Below are 16,841 nucleotides of genomic sequence, written 5' to 3' on the forward strand. Positions count from 1 at the left end.
TGGAGTGTTACTCTCCTCCTGCTCAGCCCTATCTGTAAACCAAATTCAACTTGCTTTCTTCTTGCGCCAAACTGGAGGCTTTGCCCGGCTCAAATAATGGCGGGGGCTGAGGAACGCAAAAGTGGCAGGGCAGAAGTGAGGCTCCTGGCTCATGTCCCAAGAACCAGAAGTCAGAGGATGAGTTGGAAGCAGGACTGAGAGTGAGTGAGCTTTTCCAGACATCCCTGTATACTGGATGCAGACCACAGCCCCAGGGAAAATTCCCTTACATCAGGTCACAAAGCGGAAGATAATTTTATAATACTGAGACTCGTAGGGTACCCAAGTTGACACACCACACCCACCTTAACAAGCGGTCACTGCGGAGTTGTGGAGACGGGCTGGGTTGCAGCATGTGGGTGATTGAATGATTTGTTAGTCTGCCTGAGGACCTCTTCTGTCACAGGTGTCGGAAATCCAGCTCAAATTCGCTTGTGGAGAAAGGGGACGTCTGCATCATGTAAACAGAAAGGACACTGACAGCATTGGCCCCTATGTTGCTTTCCAAAGATGGCTCGGTTCTCAGCTCTAGCTCCATCGGTCTCCTTTTCCTTGCTTCTCGGTCTCTCAGCTCTTGTTAACTGCCTGTTGGATCCATTCCCTCCTCCTTTACAACGGCTTCTTCCACTCTGAGTGATAAGATAGCTACCCGACTTCAAATTCTCAGAAGCACAGAGTTAAAAGCTTGAGAAACTCTGACACAAGAGTCCGGGGGAAATTCTGATTAACCCAAATCTGAACCAATCAATCCCTGCGGCAGGTGGATGAAGGGCGGGATTGCGCAGGCTATCCTGTGATGGCACCCTGGTGGTGTCAGGGTTACTAATCGAACTGTGATCCACATGGTTATTAACCATTTAAAGCCATCAGCAACTCCTCCTCGGGGGAACCGGGCTTTCCACAGCTACAGTCTTGGAAACCCACGAGGGATCTCTGTGAGTCAGCACTGACTCGATGGCAGTGAGCTTTTGAGTTTTTTGATATGATGAAGGTACCCCAAAAGGGGTGGAGACAGATTTTTTTAAACTTTCCATACTACAATATAAACATCTCCCCGCTTGGCTTAGGACCATGGTCTCATCAGATATTCCAGTCAGTTGGCATAATAATTCTTAAAGTTTATGTTCCACCTCCCAGGAGAGTGAGCAGTGTCCGAGGTCTTAAGAGATGGTGAGCAACCACGGGAGGTACAACTATTGGCCTTGGTTTATCGGGAGTAAAAGAGGAAGAAGGAAATCCAGGCTGCATAAAAGAACAGGCTACAGGACTACTTGTCCACAGGGACTACTGTCTCCTCCACCTCGAGACCAGAACTCGATGGAGCCCAGATAACCAGCTGTAGACTCTGAACAGGAAGACAGTACGCTAATCCTGATAGAAAGGCAGGAAAAATATTCCCAGTGAATCCAAACCGACGGGTCCTACAGAGGCTCTCAAGGCACTGTGGGCCTGAGTCGTTCTTCAAACCTTGAATTGACATGCTCTCACAAAGTCACCTTCCAGCTAAATAGCAAAATTGTCATCCTTGAGGATTGCATCTTTTGAAAAAACAGTATTGGGTTTTTAAAGATCTGCATCTATCTGAAGGGCCAACCCACTGTCATTAATTCTGATGTATAACAGAATTAATAGGCCAGAGTGGTGCTGCACCACAGGCTTCCAGGTCTGTAATGCCGTATGGAAGCAGACGGCCACATCTTCCTCCCATGGAGGGGTTGGCGGGTTCAAACTGCCACCCTTTTGGGTAGCAACCAAATGCCTTAGTCACTGTGCCACCAGCGCTCCCAAATGGGCATTTTACAGCAGAGATTAAATAACATGTACGGTGACATCGTGTGAAGCATGTCACTGAGAATGGTGTCTAGAAACTGTGCAAAGGGAGCTGTTTTGTTGGCTATCTTTTCATCAAAGATAAAATTAAATCATTGAAAGCCCCCACTTAATCTGATGTGACCATTCCATTTAGAAACAAGGCAATGGACAAATCCTTCTTCAAAGAGAACCGGAAAGTCGCTCTCCTTCGTCCATCCAGCTCCAAGTGGGGGTTCTTAGAGGATACCCATTCCTCTTAGCTTCTGATCTAGCGCCTCAAAATTGCACAACTGATGGATAAGTAACACATTTATCCCCCACCCCACACCATGTAGAAAAGGACGGAAGGGAAATCAGAAGGAGGAACGAGCTCTCATATGGAGAAGGGCAGAAAGGAAAACAAGCAGCCCTCCTCCAGCTTGAAGGTGTATTCTCGGCGAGGAATGACTCGGCAGAGAAGTGAGGATCGGTGAGCAAAGGTGGCCGCCCCCTGGTTCTGCCCTCGGGGGGCCCGTCTTTGGCTCACCCATAGTTCTGCCTGGTCATGTCTGAAAACAATATCCAAAAAACAAAACTTCTAAAATTGAGTGTGGTAATGATTGTACAACTCTTTTGAAGGTGATTAAACTATTGGATTCCGTATGTGAATGATATGTCAATAAAACTGTTTAAAAAGAAAATAAACCAAACTCACATCGTTTGAGCCAATTATGACTCATAGCGACCCCGTAGAGCTCAATAGAACTGCCCCTTTGGGTTTCCAAGACTGGAACTCTTTATGGGAGTGGGCAGCCTCAGCTTTCTCCCTCCGTGGGGCTGGTAGTTTTGAAGTGCTGACCTTGCAGTAACTACTGCATCAGAAGAGGCTTAGCGAGTAGAAAATAACATCCTTCCAGAAACTGAGCTTTTATCAGCATTCTGCTGGTGCAGGGGTGACTGCCTAAAGTTACTTCTGAAACAGGCGACACAGGCCCCTCTTTTGTCCGGGCTTCGGGTCTCATTGCTGATTCAACTCCCCTAAAGCTCTTCTGGGGGAAGTCAGGGCTCTCTGCTCCAGTAAAGTTACAGCCTTGAAAATCCACGGGGCACTTCTACACTGCCCTCTCGGGTCGCCATGAGTCAGCATCGACTCAATGGCAGCGAGTTAAGAGATCTTGAAGGCTCTGCTGGGCTATTAGACCTTTCCATTCTGGAAGCTCTGTTAGCTTCTCAGATAATATGATTCACTGACCTGGATCTCATCCTCGCTGTTTCTGTCTCTCAGCCTATAGGCTTCGGAGCTGTGCCTCCGCCCGAGGCCTATATTAAATTGTTTCTCTCCTGACAGGGAAACTATAGGTGAAGCAGGGTAATCTGCAGCTACCATCAGGCCTCAGCCCAGTGGCTGGCCCTGGCAATAGGAAAGATAACTTAAATCAGAGAGTTCAAGGCTGGCGGCACAGGGGAGGGACCTCGGTACTCTTTCTGTAGCCCTCCGGTGTTACAGTGTTATCTTCCTGCTGTGTTTCCAGTCTTTTATGCTAATTTTAGAACTGGACTGAAATTTCCGTGTTTGCACTTCTGCAAGAAGCGTGATTCACTGAGCCTTGGCTCTCCTGCCCAAAAACCAGTCCTTTCTAACCCTTTTGTTCCTGTGAGCAATGCTCTGTGTTCTTTTTCTGCTTTGAGCCCGGTCAGTGCAAATCAAAGCTTGTCTCTTTTTCTTAAGACTTTACTAAAAACCACCGAAACTGCCAATATTTTCTAACATCCTACTATTTTGCTAGCAAAGTTCCTAAAGCTCCAGCTTTGATGGGCGTTTGGTGTGAGGCGGCTAAGCTGCAGTGGGGAAGACTTTTACCAGCCACGTCACTGTCACATTACAAGGAGAGGGGGATTCTCACTGCCACCACTTGGCATTTTAGAGTATCTTTGTCCCCCTTTCTTTTCTTTTTTTAAAAATTATTTTATTGGAGACTCGTACAGCTCTTATGCCAATCCATCCATCCATTGTGTCAAGCACCTTTGTACATAGGTTGCCATCATCATTTTCAGATCATATTTTTTCTATTTGAACCCTTGGTATCAGCTCATTTTTCCCCCTCCCTCTCTCCCCCATGGAGTATCTTCCCTTTTAAATTTTGATTTGACTCAAAGATTCTTCTTGCTATTTTATTTTTAGAAGCAATCAATAACTTGCAGTACAATAAAAAGTAGAATTTAATTGGGCTCTGATATTCCAAATTTTCAAGGCTACTCAACACTGAAGAACTTTCTAGATAAATCGGCTTGCACAAACGTGCAGCCAGGAGAGGAAGGCCGAGAGGTGCCCCAGAAATGGAGGAACACTCGCTCATGACCTTCAACATGCAGGTAACATGACCTTGCTTCCTGAAAGCCAGGAGGACTCGAAGCACTGACCGATGAAGGTCAAAGCCTCCGGCCTTCAGGAGGGCCTGCTCCTCCACTTAAAGAAGGCAAGAATGCACACAACTGGACCAATAAGCAACCTTCACGGTAAGTGGAGAAGCTATTGGCTTGTCAAGCTCTCATTTCACTCGGGTCTGCAGTCAGCACCCACAGAGGCAGCAGTCAAGAAATCAAACCACGGATTACACTGGGACAATCTGCTGCAAAAGCCCGCTTTAGAGGGACGTCACTTGGAGAGCGACAGTGCACCTCATCCAAGCCATGGTCTTTTGCATGGCCTCGTGCGTCTGTGGAAGCCGTAAAATAAATATGAAAGACCGAAGATTGTTTGTGTTTGCATTGGGACGATACACAAGAACCTTGAAGGTATCATAGACAGCCAGAAGACAGATGAACCCCATGCTGGAAGAAAGGCAACCAGATTGCTACTCAGAAGCCAGCGTGGCAAGACTTCACACGTTCAACCTGGTTTTGTTTCATCATTTTATTGGGGGCTCTTACAGGTCTGATCACGATCCAGCCAGCCAGCCATTGTACCAAGTACATATGTTGCCATCATCATTTTCAAAACATTTTCTTTCCCCTTGAGCCATTGGTATCAGCTCATATTTTTCTCCCTCCCTCATGAACCCTTAATCATTTATAAATTATTGTTATTTTCATGTCTTACAATAACAGCTGTCTCCCTTCACCCACTTTTCTGTTGTCTGTCCCCCTGGGAGGGGGGTTATATATCGATCATTGCTAATGGTTCCCCCTTTCTTCCCCCACCTTCCCCTTCCCCTCTTGGTATGAGTACTCTCATTATTCATCCTGAGGGGTTTTATCTGTCCTGAATTCCCTGTGTTGCAAGCTCTTATCTGTACCTGTGTACATGCTCTGGTCTGGTTGGATTTGTAAGGTAGAATTGGGGTCATAATAGTGGCGGGGAGGAAGCATTGAAGAACTAGAGGAAAGTTGTATGTTTCATCAGTACTACACTGCACCCTGACTGGCTCACCTCTTCACTGTGATGTCCAGTTGTCTACAGATGGGCTTTGGGTCTTCACTCCACCCTGCCCCTCACTCACATTGATTTGGTTTAGGGTCTTTGATGCCTGATACCTGATCCTGTTGACACCTCATGATCACACAGGCTGGTGTGCTTCTTCCATGTGGGCTTTGTTGTTTCTCAGATAGATAGCCACTTGTTTATCTTCAAGCCTTTAAGACCCCTGTGGTAATTACATAATCTGTTGTCAACCTGAGACTTAAGAGTGAAGGGGTGGAGTTTAGCCTATCAATCATGTTGCAGCTTGATGACCACATTTGGAAGCACTAAAGAGACAAATATCTTGCTAGAGGCAGGACACACACTCACTCACTGAGAGACATTCTTGCTGACAAGACACATAGAGCTACTCTCGTGCCCTGGAGCTGGAGGAGCCACATGGAGACCCACACCAGTGCTGACATGCTTACACCGCCACTGGATCCACAAGACTTTCCACCCACTGGCCTGTGATCTTCCTGCATTCAGTATTGTTGCATGTGTGGCATGAGTCTGAACAGGAACTTACAGACTGGTATCAGACATATGGGCTAATATCTGACTTATGGACTTGATCTGGACTGGACTGGGATATTTTCTTTATATACAATTACTCTTTTATATAAAGCTTTATCTTATACACATATGAATGTCTATGAATTTGTTTCTCTAGTAACACAACACCAGATGCTATATCTTTTGATAGCCAGGTGCCATCAGCTTTCTTCACATTTGCTTATGCACCCATTTCAGCGATCCTGTCAGGGAAAGCGAGCATCACAGAATGCAGGTTATTAGAGTTCCTATCTCACCACAGCCCCTCCAACACTTGTTGCTTTCTGGTTTTTTGGATTGGGCTGTCTTTGAGGGTGTTAGGTGGTATCTCATAGTTGTTTTAATTTGCGTTTCTCTGATGGCTAAAGATCTGGAACATTTTCTCATATGTTTATTGGCCTTGGGAGACTTCTGTTCAGGTTTTTTGCCCACCTCCTTAGTGGGCAATTAGTTTTATTATTATTATTGTAAGCTAGCAGAGTATTGTAGATTTTAGTAATAAGGCCTTTGTCTGATGTGTCAGTGCTAAAGATATTTTCCCAGTTTGTGAGCTCTCTTATTATTCTGAGTGAATTCTTTCGATGTACACAGGTGTTGTATCCCACAAGTAGATCCCACTTGTCAACTTGTGCCTCCTCTGTGTTTGTGTCCTTCCCTATTTCAGATAGCCTGTGTATTCCCTGTGCCAAAGTTCTCAGGTTTGTCCCAATTTCCTCATTGATGGCCCTTATAGTTTGGGGTTTTACCTCAAGGTCTGTGATCCACTTTGGGTTTATTCTTGTTCATGGAGTGAGATAAGGGTCTTGCTTCATTTTTCTGTAGATAGATATCCATTTTTTCCAGCACCACTTGTTGAAGAGGGCATCCGCTTCCTATCTGATATTTTGGGGGCCCTTATCAAAGATCAGTTGTCTGTATATTGTTGGTTTTATTTCTGGGTTTTCAGTTCTTTTCCATTGGTCTGAGTACTTGTCACTATACCAGGACCACTCTGTATTGACCACTGTGGCTGTATCATATGTGCTAAAGTCAGGTAAAGCAAGCCCTCTCATTCTGTCCTTCTTCTTGAGGAGTTCTCTGCTAATTCTGGGCTTCTTCCCCCTCCATATGAAGCTGGTAATCAGTTTTTCCATTTCTTTGAATAAAGATGAGCGTAATTGTATCGGGATTGCATTAAACTTACATACTGCCTTGGGAAAAACTGACATATTTACGATATTGAGTCTTTCAATCCATGAGCATGGGATATTCTTCCATTTGTGGAGGTCACTCTTGGTTTGTTGTAATAGTGTTCTGTAGTTTTCCTCGTACAAATCTTTTGTTATTTTAGTCAGATATATCCCTAGATATTTCCATTTGTGCTTGGCTATTGTGAAGGGTGCCACCTTTTTTACCCCTCTCCCATGGTCTTGTCCAATGTGCATAGCAGTCCAATAGACTTCTGTTTATTGATCTTGTAATCTGCCACTCTGCCATGTTCCTCCATTTCTTCCAACACTCCCCTTGTGCACATTTTTTGTTTTTCCATATATTAAATCATATCATATGTGAATAAGGATAGATTCACCTCTTCCTTCCCCAGCCGAATACCTTTGATGTCTTTTCTTTGCCTTATACTGTTAGCTAGGACTTCCAGGGAGATGTTAAGTATGAGTGAGTGCAAGGGGCATCCTTGTCTGGTCCCCTTTCTCAGTGGGATTGTTTTCAACTTTTCTCCATTGACTACCACATTGCCTGTTGGTTTTTCATATATAGCTTGTATTATATTGAGGAAGTTTTCTTTTGTTCTAGTCTTCTCGAGTGTCCTTTAAACCTGTTATTGGGAGAGACCAGTTCGTGGAGAAGGACATTTTGCTTGGTAAGGAAGAAGTCCCTTAGAAAAGAGGATGACCCTCCATGAGGTGGACTGGTAACGTGGCTGCAACCATGGCTCGGGCCTAGGAAAGAAGGCGCAGGACCAGGCAGTGTTGGGTTCTGCTGTACATGGGGCCGCGGTGAGTCAGAGCTGACTCGATAGCACCTAACCACAACAGACGGGTGCATTTTTTTTAAAAAAAAAGAATGGCCAGGATGTCCTCCCTTCCAAAGTGGCACTGGATGAGGTCGGGTTGCAAACCACACAGGTATCTGGGGGAAGACTAATCTGAGGAGAGAGAAGAGCTGGTGCAGCTGTCCTGATACTAGGATGAGCCTGGTCTGTACAAGGAGCCGCAAAGAGGACATGCTGATGAGAAGTGAGACAAGAGAGGACTGGGAACATTTCCAATATTGGGGGTGGTCTTCTTTTTTTAATTTTATTGGGGGCTCTTACAGCTCTTATCACAATCCATACAACCATCCCTTGTGTGAAGCACATTTGTACATTTGTTGCCCTCATCATTCTCAAACATTTGCTTTCTACTTGAGCCCTTGGCATCAGCTCATTTTCTCCCTTCCCTCTCCCACCCTCCCTCCCCTATGAACCCTTGATAATTTTTTCTAATATTTTTGTTTTATAAACAAGCCTGCACTTAGAACTTTGTGAGTCCTTTCATTCATGGAGACTACTCGAGGAGTCTGTGGGTGGCACAAACAGCTAAGCACCCAGAGGTGCCACAGAGGAAAGGGCTGGCAACCTGCTTCTGAAAGAGGGAGGAACACAGTTCTGCTCTGGATCGCAGGTCCACTCTGCATAGACCTGGGCTCACCGTGAGTTAGAATGGGCTTGAGTGCAGCTGCTGCTGCTGCTGCTGCTGCTGCTGCTGCTGCTGCTGCTGCTGCTGCTGCTGCTGCTGCTGTTTTTAAAAGACACAGAGCCCTGAAAAATGGAATTCTATATGAAATGAATTAGAGGTTTGGGTTCATAATGTCAAACTTTCTTGAAAAGTCGGACCAGCTTCCACTGGTAACAAAGATGTATGAACATCCCTCACCCCCAGGAGGCGTTGACTTTTTTCAAAGCTCTAGACACTGGGTGGACAAAAATAGGGCATCAGGATATGAGAGACATTTCAACATTTAGAAGGTGAGGTATCGGAGCAAGAACCAACAAATAAAAGATTAATTGAACCATCAGAGGGATGGGAGGTAAAATTACCCTGAGTCAAACCCTCAGTGTCATTCCTTGAGAACTGATTATTGAAGTCGTTTTTTGGATGTTTTCCCACCCTACAAACAATTCTTTACATTGCAGCTTGAATGATATTTCAAAAAGAAAATCTAAGCTGGCCATTCTCTTACTTAAAGTAGTATGTTAGTCACTCCTAAGGCCTTCAGTAGCTTAATCCTTCGACCTACGTGACAACATAACTGTGAATGATTAATTCTCGGTATTTCAGCAAAAAGATCATATTTCATGGAACACAGTCAAACCCAGAGCAAAACGCTTTGTTCTGGGTCAGTGGTCCTTTTACAGGACACACATACACGTGTTGACCTTGGCATAGGGCTTGGGATTTACTCCTGTCACTTACCAAGGTCACTGTGACACACGATTTCAGGATGTACTCTCATAGCGCACAATGTAAAGGGCTCATCTGTAATTGTAAGATTAATGTTACTGTTTTGTTCTATATTTCCATTACTTTTGTACTGATTTGCTGTTCATCAGTAAAATACAATACACTCCCTACCCCACCCTGAAAAATAGCGCATCACTGTTAGATGTATTTCTTTGATTACTAATTAAGTTGAGAATTTTCAGATATGGACGGGCTCATTACATTTCTTCAGTATTTGCTGTTTTCCTCATTTTTCACCTTGGGGATTGGTGTTTTCTTACCCACGTGCCCTATCACATTGTTAAGCACATGACGAGATCTCCCGAAATAACATGCAGAAGCTGCTCCCCTAAGGTCATGAAGGCTTTGGCAGAAGGCTTCAGCCGCAGACTGCCACCCTGAGGTAGCTAAGGATTCCGGCCCACGGCACGAGGAGGAGATTACACGTTATTTGTCATTCCCTTCTGAGGCCAATGAGTCATTCGTCCTACCTCCTTCCTCCACTGCCCTTGCTGGTACCCAGTTCCTTCCAATTAACATTCCACCTTGACTGTGGTTCAACTCATTAAGCCGTACTCTACAACTGTGTTCCTCATTATAGTGTGATTTTTTTCCACTGTCAGGATCTCGTTTCCATGGTGATACAAGAGCAAGTCTGTGCAGAGGTGTTGCGGCTGTCAGCTTCCACTTACTTTGAGAGCTAGTGAAAGCCGGTTGAGGTGAGGGTCAGGGAGAACCCACATGGAAAGACCTTGTAGCTGAGTGAGAGTCAGTGGGAAAGTACAAAGAACTCCTTGCTTATCTTTGCAATGACTTTGCATAAGCATGAAATTGTTCACACCCACTTACCATCAACTTGACCGAGGTATAAAATGCTCACTACTTGCTTGGACAACTTTTCAAACCATTTTCTTGAGGAAGAAGAGTGTTCTCTCTTTCTCTTTTAAAAATCATTTTATTGGGGGCTCTTACAGCTCTTAGAACTCTCCATACATCAATTGTATCAAACACATTTGGACCTAGGTTGCCATCATCATTCTCAAAACCTTTTCTTTCTGCGTGAGCCCTTGGTATCAGCTCCTCTTTTTTCCCTCCATCCTCCACCTTCCTCACCCTTGTGAACCTCTGATAAATTATAAATTATTATTATCTTAATTTCTTACACCATCCACTCTCTCCCTTCACCCACATTTCTGTTGTTCATCCCCCCTGGGGGGTTATATGTTGATCATTAGTGTTGGTTCTCCTTTGCACTCCCTTCTCCCCCGACCTTCACCCTACCGTCATGGAATAGCTACTCCCATTACTGTTCCTGAGGGGTTCACCTGCCCTGGATTCCATGTTTCCAGCTCTTCTCTGTACCCACATACATGCTCTAGTCTAGCCAGATTTGTAAGGCACAACTGGAGTCATGATTGATGTGGGGGCGGGGGAGGGGTCGCATTAAAGAATTAGAAGGGGGGAAAAAAGAACTAGAGGAAAGTTGTGTGTTCTGTTGGTGCTATACTGCACCCTGGCTGGCTCTTCCCTTCCTTGTGACCCTTCTGTGAGAGGGTGTCCAATTGTCCACTGACGGGCTTTGGTCTCCGTGGAGAGGTGCGCTGTGCAGAGTCGCTGGAGAGTCTCCAGTTTTTGAGAGAACGCAAACACTTTGCATCATGAGAAGTAAATAAGCAATGTTTGTGTGTTGTCCTGTGCCGTCCGTCTGTTCCGACTCCCAGGGACCTCGTGTGCAGCTGGGGCCGCACATACTCACGGTCGTCCTCTCTGAGCCCACAAATGCAGCCACGACTATGCGTTGGGCTGGTAAACGCTAGGGTAGCAGTTCAAAACCATTCTTTGCTCCAAGGGAGAAAGAGGAGGCTTTCTGCTCCTGTAATGAGTTACAGTCGAGGAAGCCCACAAGGGGCCGTTCTACCCAGTCCTACAGGGTCGCTATGAGTCGGGGTCGACTTGATGGTGGTGAGTTTGGTTTGCTTTTGGTTTACTCCAATCCATCACATCGAGGGTCTTCCTTTTTCTCACTGATCTACTTCACCACCCACGGTATGTCCCTTTCCAGGAACTGGTCTTTTCCGATAGCATGCCCAAAGAAGGGTTTGTTTTTGCTTTTTAAGGAAAAGGTATGAAAATGGTGTTGGTATTTTACAAAATATGTGGGCAACATTCTGAGGGGCCAAGGGGCATAATGCAGTGCTCCTAAGACACGGAAGGATAAGGGAAGGGTAACTATGGAAACTGCATCGTAGGCAAAGTTCTGCCTGGCAAAGCTACAGCCGTGGGTAGAGAGAGCAGTCCTCTTGGAACTACAGGCCGTGATGGAAGCGTGAGTATTAAGTTTCCCGGCCTCGCTTTCCCCAATCTCCATCTCCTTCAGCGCCTCCACTGACCAAATTCAACTGGGAACCAGAGATGAAGGAAGCCTGTTGAGTGGGGTCGGCAGAACACAAAGTTGAAGAAAGAATTGGGAGAATGGCTCTGAAAGGGCACACAGAGATCACACAGCTAAATATCCTATTTTATTGGAAAAGAAAGAAAGGATACCGTGATAAAGAGTTTGGTAGATGAGGGACAAATTCAGGGATGACATTTCTAGACAAAGTGAACGACTCACACACCACTAGTCCCTCAAGGGTTCCTCTGGGTTAAGTTTCCAAGCACGTTCATTTCCAAGTGAAACGCTGTAAACACTTTGCCTTCCTCTTCATTTCCGGAGCAAATTCCTCTGTGTGACCCAGAACCCTATGGACACCATTAGACTCCTCATCTCTCTGCTTCCCGTCAAGATGGTGGAGCCATCAGACATCCGTTGGCAGGAAAAATAAATAAACAAGAAGAAGAACAACCAAAGAAGGAGAAGCCCAGAGAGAAATTGCTCAATCTCTCACAAAGTCAGAGAGAAGTTCAGGTTCAAACCCAGGTCTGAAGAACTGTAAAGAATGGAACTTCAGTATCTAGACTGTAGGGGGCCCCGGTAGCGTAGTGGTTACTTGTTGGGCTGTAATTCTCAAAGTCTGCCTTTCGAAACCACTGGGGACTTGTGTTAGTCTGGGTGGACTAGAGGAACAAATTCATAGACACTCATGTGTATAAGAAAGAGCTTTATACAAGAGCAGTTGAATATTGAGAAAACATCCCAACCCAGTCCAGATCAAGTCCACAAGTTCAATATTAGCCCATATGTCCGATACCAATCTATAAAGTCCTCTTCAGGCTCACAGAACACATGCAATGACGGTGAATGCAGGACAATCATGGGCCAGTGGGTGGAAAGTCTTGTGGATCCATGGTGGTGGAAGCATCTCAGCAATGGGAGGGGTCTCCACGTGGCTTCTCCGGCTCCGGAGCTCTGGAGTAGCTCCATGTGTCTTGTCAGCAAGCATGTCTCACAGGAAGTGAACATGTGTCCTGCCTCCAACAAGCTATTTATCTCCTTCATGCCTCCAAATGAGATCATCAAGCTGCGATCTGATTGACAGGCTAAACTCCACCCCTTCACTCTTAATAGTCTCAAATTGACAACAGATGGTGTAACTTCCGCAGGCCTCCTCTGGGAAAGACGGGCCTTTCTACTCCTGTAACCAGTTACAGTCTCAGAAACTCACAGGGGCAGTTCTGCTCTGTCCTGTACTAGGGTCCCTATGAGTTGGCATTGACTTGATGGCAGTGAGTTTGGTTTTATGGTTTAGACTCTATGAACTTCTCTGACTCCTCACAATGTTTCTGCTTGGCTACCCTCACACTTTACTTAGCCACACAGTGTGGGATTGGCAGAGGGATAGATGCATCAATCAACGAGAGGAAACAGAGAACCCAGACACAGGCCTGCACGCTTACGGCCAACTAACTTTTGCCAAAAGTTCAAGAACAACTCAGTGGAGGAGTGTTTGCTTACCAACAAGTGGTGGGAGAGCAATTGGACATCCATAGGTGGAAAAAAAGGAAAGACAACCCTTTTTAAAAGGACCACACCCAAATTTCACATTCTATATTTTTTTCAAGTAACAGAAAAGGAATGATAAATTTAAATTTAAGACTACAACATTCTTAGAAAAAACATAGGAGACCGTATTCAAGACCGAGCTCTAAGTGAAGAGTTCTTAGACATGGCACACACAAAAAAAATCAATAAGTTGAACCTTATCAAAATTAAGAACTTGTGCTCTATCGAAGTCCTATTAAGACAATGAAAAGGTAAGCTGTAAACTGAGAGGAAATGTTTACAAATCACATATTGCACACACAAAAATTAGCTGTATAAGAGAGAAGTTTCAAAACTAAGTACGAAACAAACAATCCAGTTAAAGTGGAGGGGGCAAAAACACATGACTAAGCCTTCGCTAAAGGACTATTCACTGGCAGATAGGCACATGTTCAACATCAAGTGCTGAGCAAGTGTAAATCAAACCATGATGAGATATCACTATACATCAGCCCATTTTTTTTAGAAACATATACAATACCAAGTGCTGGCAAGAATCCCTGGATCTCTCATATACAGTTGGTAGAAATATAAAATGGTCCAACCATGCTAAGCAACAGTCTAACGGTTTCGTTAAAAACAAAAGATACCCCTAGGCATTTCTCTCAGAGAAATGAAAACAGAGGCTACATCAAAATCATGGACATGAATATTCATAGCAGCTCTTAAGAATAGCAGGTCATACTAGCTAAAAATTGGAAACAGCCCAAATGTTGGTCTGTGGTGCAGCCATTCCCAGGGAATACTACAGCCATTCCCAGGGAATCAAAAAGGACAAACTACTGCTCTGTACAGAAATTTAGATGGGTCTCAAAGAAATTATGCTGAGTGAAAAAACAAAAACTGGTTCCAGAGATTACCTATTCTATGCTTTCTTTTATATAACTTCCTTGAAATGACAAAATTCCATATGTGAAGAGCATAGTGTTTGCTAGAGGTTGGAAATGGGGTGATGGGAGGCAAATAGGTGTGACTATGAAGGATTGAGGAATTTGCATGGTGGGATCTACAAAAATCTACAAGGAGCCCACTGGTGCTGTTGGGTAAATGTTGGATGGCTAACCTCAAGGTCACCGGTTCAAACCCACCATCCAACAATCTATATACACCAAAACTAGTGCACGTAAAACTGGAAGTCTGAATAAAGTTTGTGTGTTTTATCAGTGACCATGTCCTGGGTTTTATATTACACTGGAGTTATGCAGGGCATCACCTGTGAGGATTACGGGCTGATCGGAACGGTGCAAATACCCTATGCTGGTTTTAATTTCAACTTTCTATGAACATCAAACTATTTCAAACTAAAAAGTTTTGCTTTGTTTTTTAATTCACTTCATTTTTTACGTGTCGACCACAAATGGCCTAGGATCTATAAAAGAGAGCAAAGCACAAATTCATTTAAAAACCATCCAAGTCAGTTTTATTTTTCTAGAGTCACTTTAAAGGAATTCCTCATAGAAGCAGAATTCTATTCTGTAATATTCACTCTCACCTCTTAATGAGCCAGGCACATGCTTAATCTTTAGTCTTTGTAATTCAATAAGTAGCACTTGGTGGGGCAAACTTTGGAATTAGAACACAATCTTGGCTCTGGAGGATTGTCACAAAACTCTGTGCCCCCGCAGAGGTCAGATGCCCATGGTAAGAACAGAAAATGATGGTCCAGAACTGGAGGAGCTGCAAAAGGGCCTGGAAAGGCAGTGGGGTGACACTGCAGCTGGAGCAGGCCATGTTGGGGTGGTGATGCCTAAGGAACAGTCCTGGAAAATGTCAGTGTATCCCAAGCACAGTCTAGACCTGCCAGGATAGAGAGCCTGGGAAGGGAAAGCTTCCCACGTGTACGGTACAGCTGTGGGGCTCTGAACTTTCTCTTACAGAGAGAAAGTGTTTTCACAAATTGATGTTTGTTACATAAATAAATGATGATCATTCTTCGACAAGCCTAACCTTCATCCTTGGCCCTCATGACAAAAATAGCTGATCATTGCTTCTCTATTTTTGGTCTCCATTTAGTTCTTATTCTGTTATCGAAGTGGTTGCCTGCACAAGTAGGGAATTAAGATTAGAAAGCTAACTCTTCCTCGGGAACAAAATCATAGGTTTTTAAAAATAGACAAGTTCACATCTATCGGCAACATAAAAGCTTTAAACAACCGTGCACTTTCTATCTAAATCTCTGGCTTTCAAAGAAAGTTCAATATTGTTTGTCATGAGGAAAAAACTCCATAACATCCCTGAGCACCTCATGTTATTTTTACCTGTTAACCCCCCTGTCAACCTTCCTCTCAATAGAAAAGGTCGGCCTCAGTTCTTGACCTCCGACAAAAAAGAAACCCAGGACAGAGAGAGACCAGAGGAAACCAGAAGCCTCCAATTCGCCGATGAAGAAAACAGAGATGCCTCTGACCAAACAGGTGAAAGGACTGTGCTTCTGCCTGTGGAGTAAACATACTGGGAGATCAATAAAGCTTCATAACAAGGGGAGGTAAAAGGGCAACAACAGCAACATCTTTGGTTTCATGTCCTATCCCTGGTCATCTGAGACTGACCATTTAATGAACCACATGTCCTCATGTTTGGCCCCCAGAAGTGATCGCCATTGCTCTATCTCCCCCTCCTGAGTAAAAAGAGGTCGGCTGTACCCACAGGCAGTCCGGTGAAACGAATAGTTCACATTTTCAGTCTAGGATGGGGCATCTTGCAGACTTGGTCTACGATCTTAGTTTTCAAGAACATATAATGCAAAAGGAACGTAATAACAGATAATAACATCTAGAAACACTGTGTTTTGAGAACATGTACAGACACATATGTGCGTTTTATGTACGCTGTGTTCATTGCAGGGGTGTGTGACTGTCATAGATAATGGAATGACCCTGCATGTGAAAGTTGGACATTAAATAGAGAAGAAGAATCGATGCATTTGAGTTGCGACGCAGGAGAATAATACTCAAGATACCATGGGCTGTTAAAAGGACAAATCGATCTGTCTTGGAAGAAGGCCCGGGGGCTCCTTGAAGGCAGGGATGGTGAGAGTTGTCTTACATACTTTGAACATGTCAGAAGAGGCCAGTCCCTGGAGAAAGACATGTTTGATAGCGTAGAGGGCAGCGAAAAGAGGAAGGCCCTCAATGCGGTGGGTTGTTGTTGTATTTGAGCCGGTGTAGCAGTCACTGTGCCAGTCTGTCCACTTGGTGGGCTTCCCCTTTCACACTGACCTTCCAGTAGGACAGCATAGCAGGCAAAGATAAACTGGGAAAAGGTGAGTAGTTATTAGTAGTAAAAGGTAGATGAAATAGAAATGATGTAAGAGCCACCAACTTTTATATATGAGAATACTGGTGGTGCTGGGGGGTAAGCACTGAACTGCAAACACAAGGTTGATAGGTCAAATCCACCAGCTGCTCCATGAGTGAAAGGTGAGGCACTTTTCTCCTATAAAAATGAAGAACCTTAGAAACCCCTCTATCCGGTCCCTATGGGTTAGAATCAACTTGACAGCAGTGGTTGCTGTTACTTTATTTGTTTGTCTGTC

Source organism: Tenrec ecaudatus, chromosome 14 (genome assembly GCF_050624435.1).
Source record: "Tenrec ecaudatus isolate mTenEca1 chromosome 14, mTenEca1.hap1, whole genome shotgun sequence".
NCBI classification, from domain to species: Eukaryota; Metazoa; Chordata; class Mammalia; order Afrosoricida; family Tenrecidae; genus Tenrec; species Tenrec ecaudatus.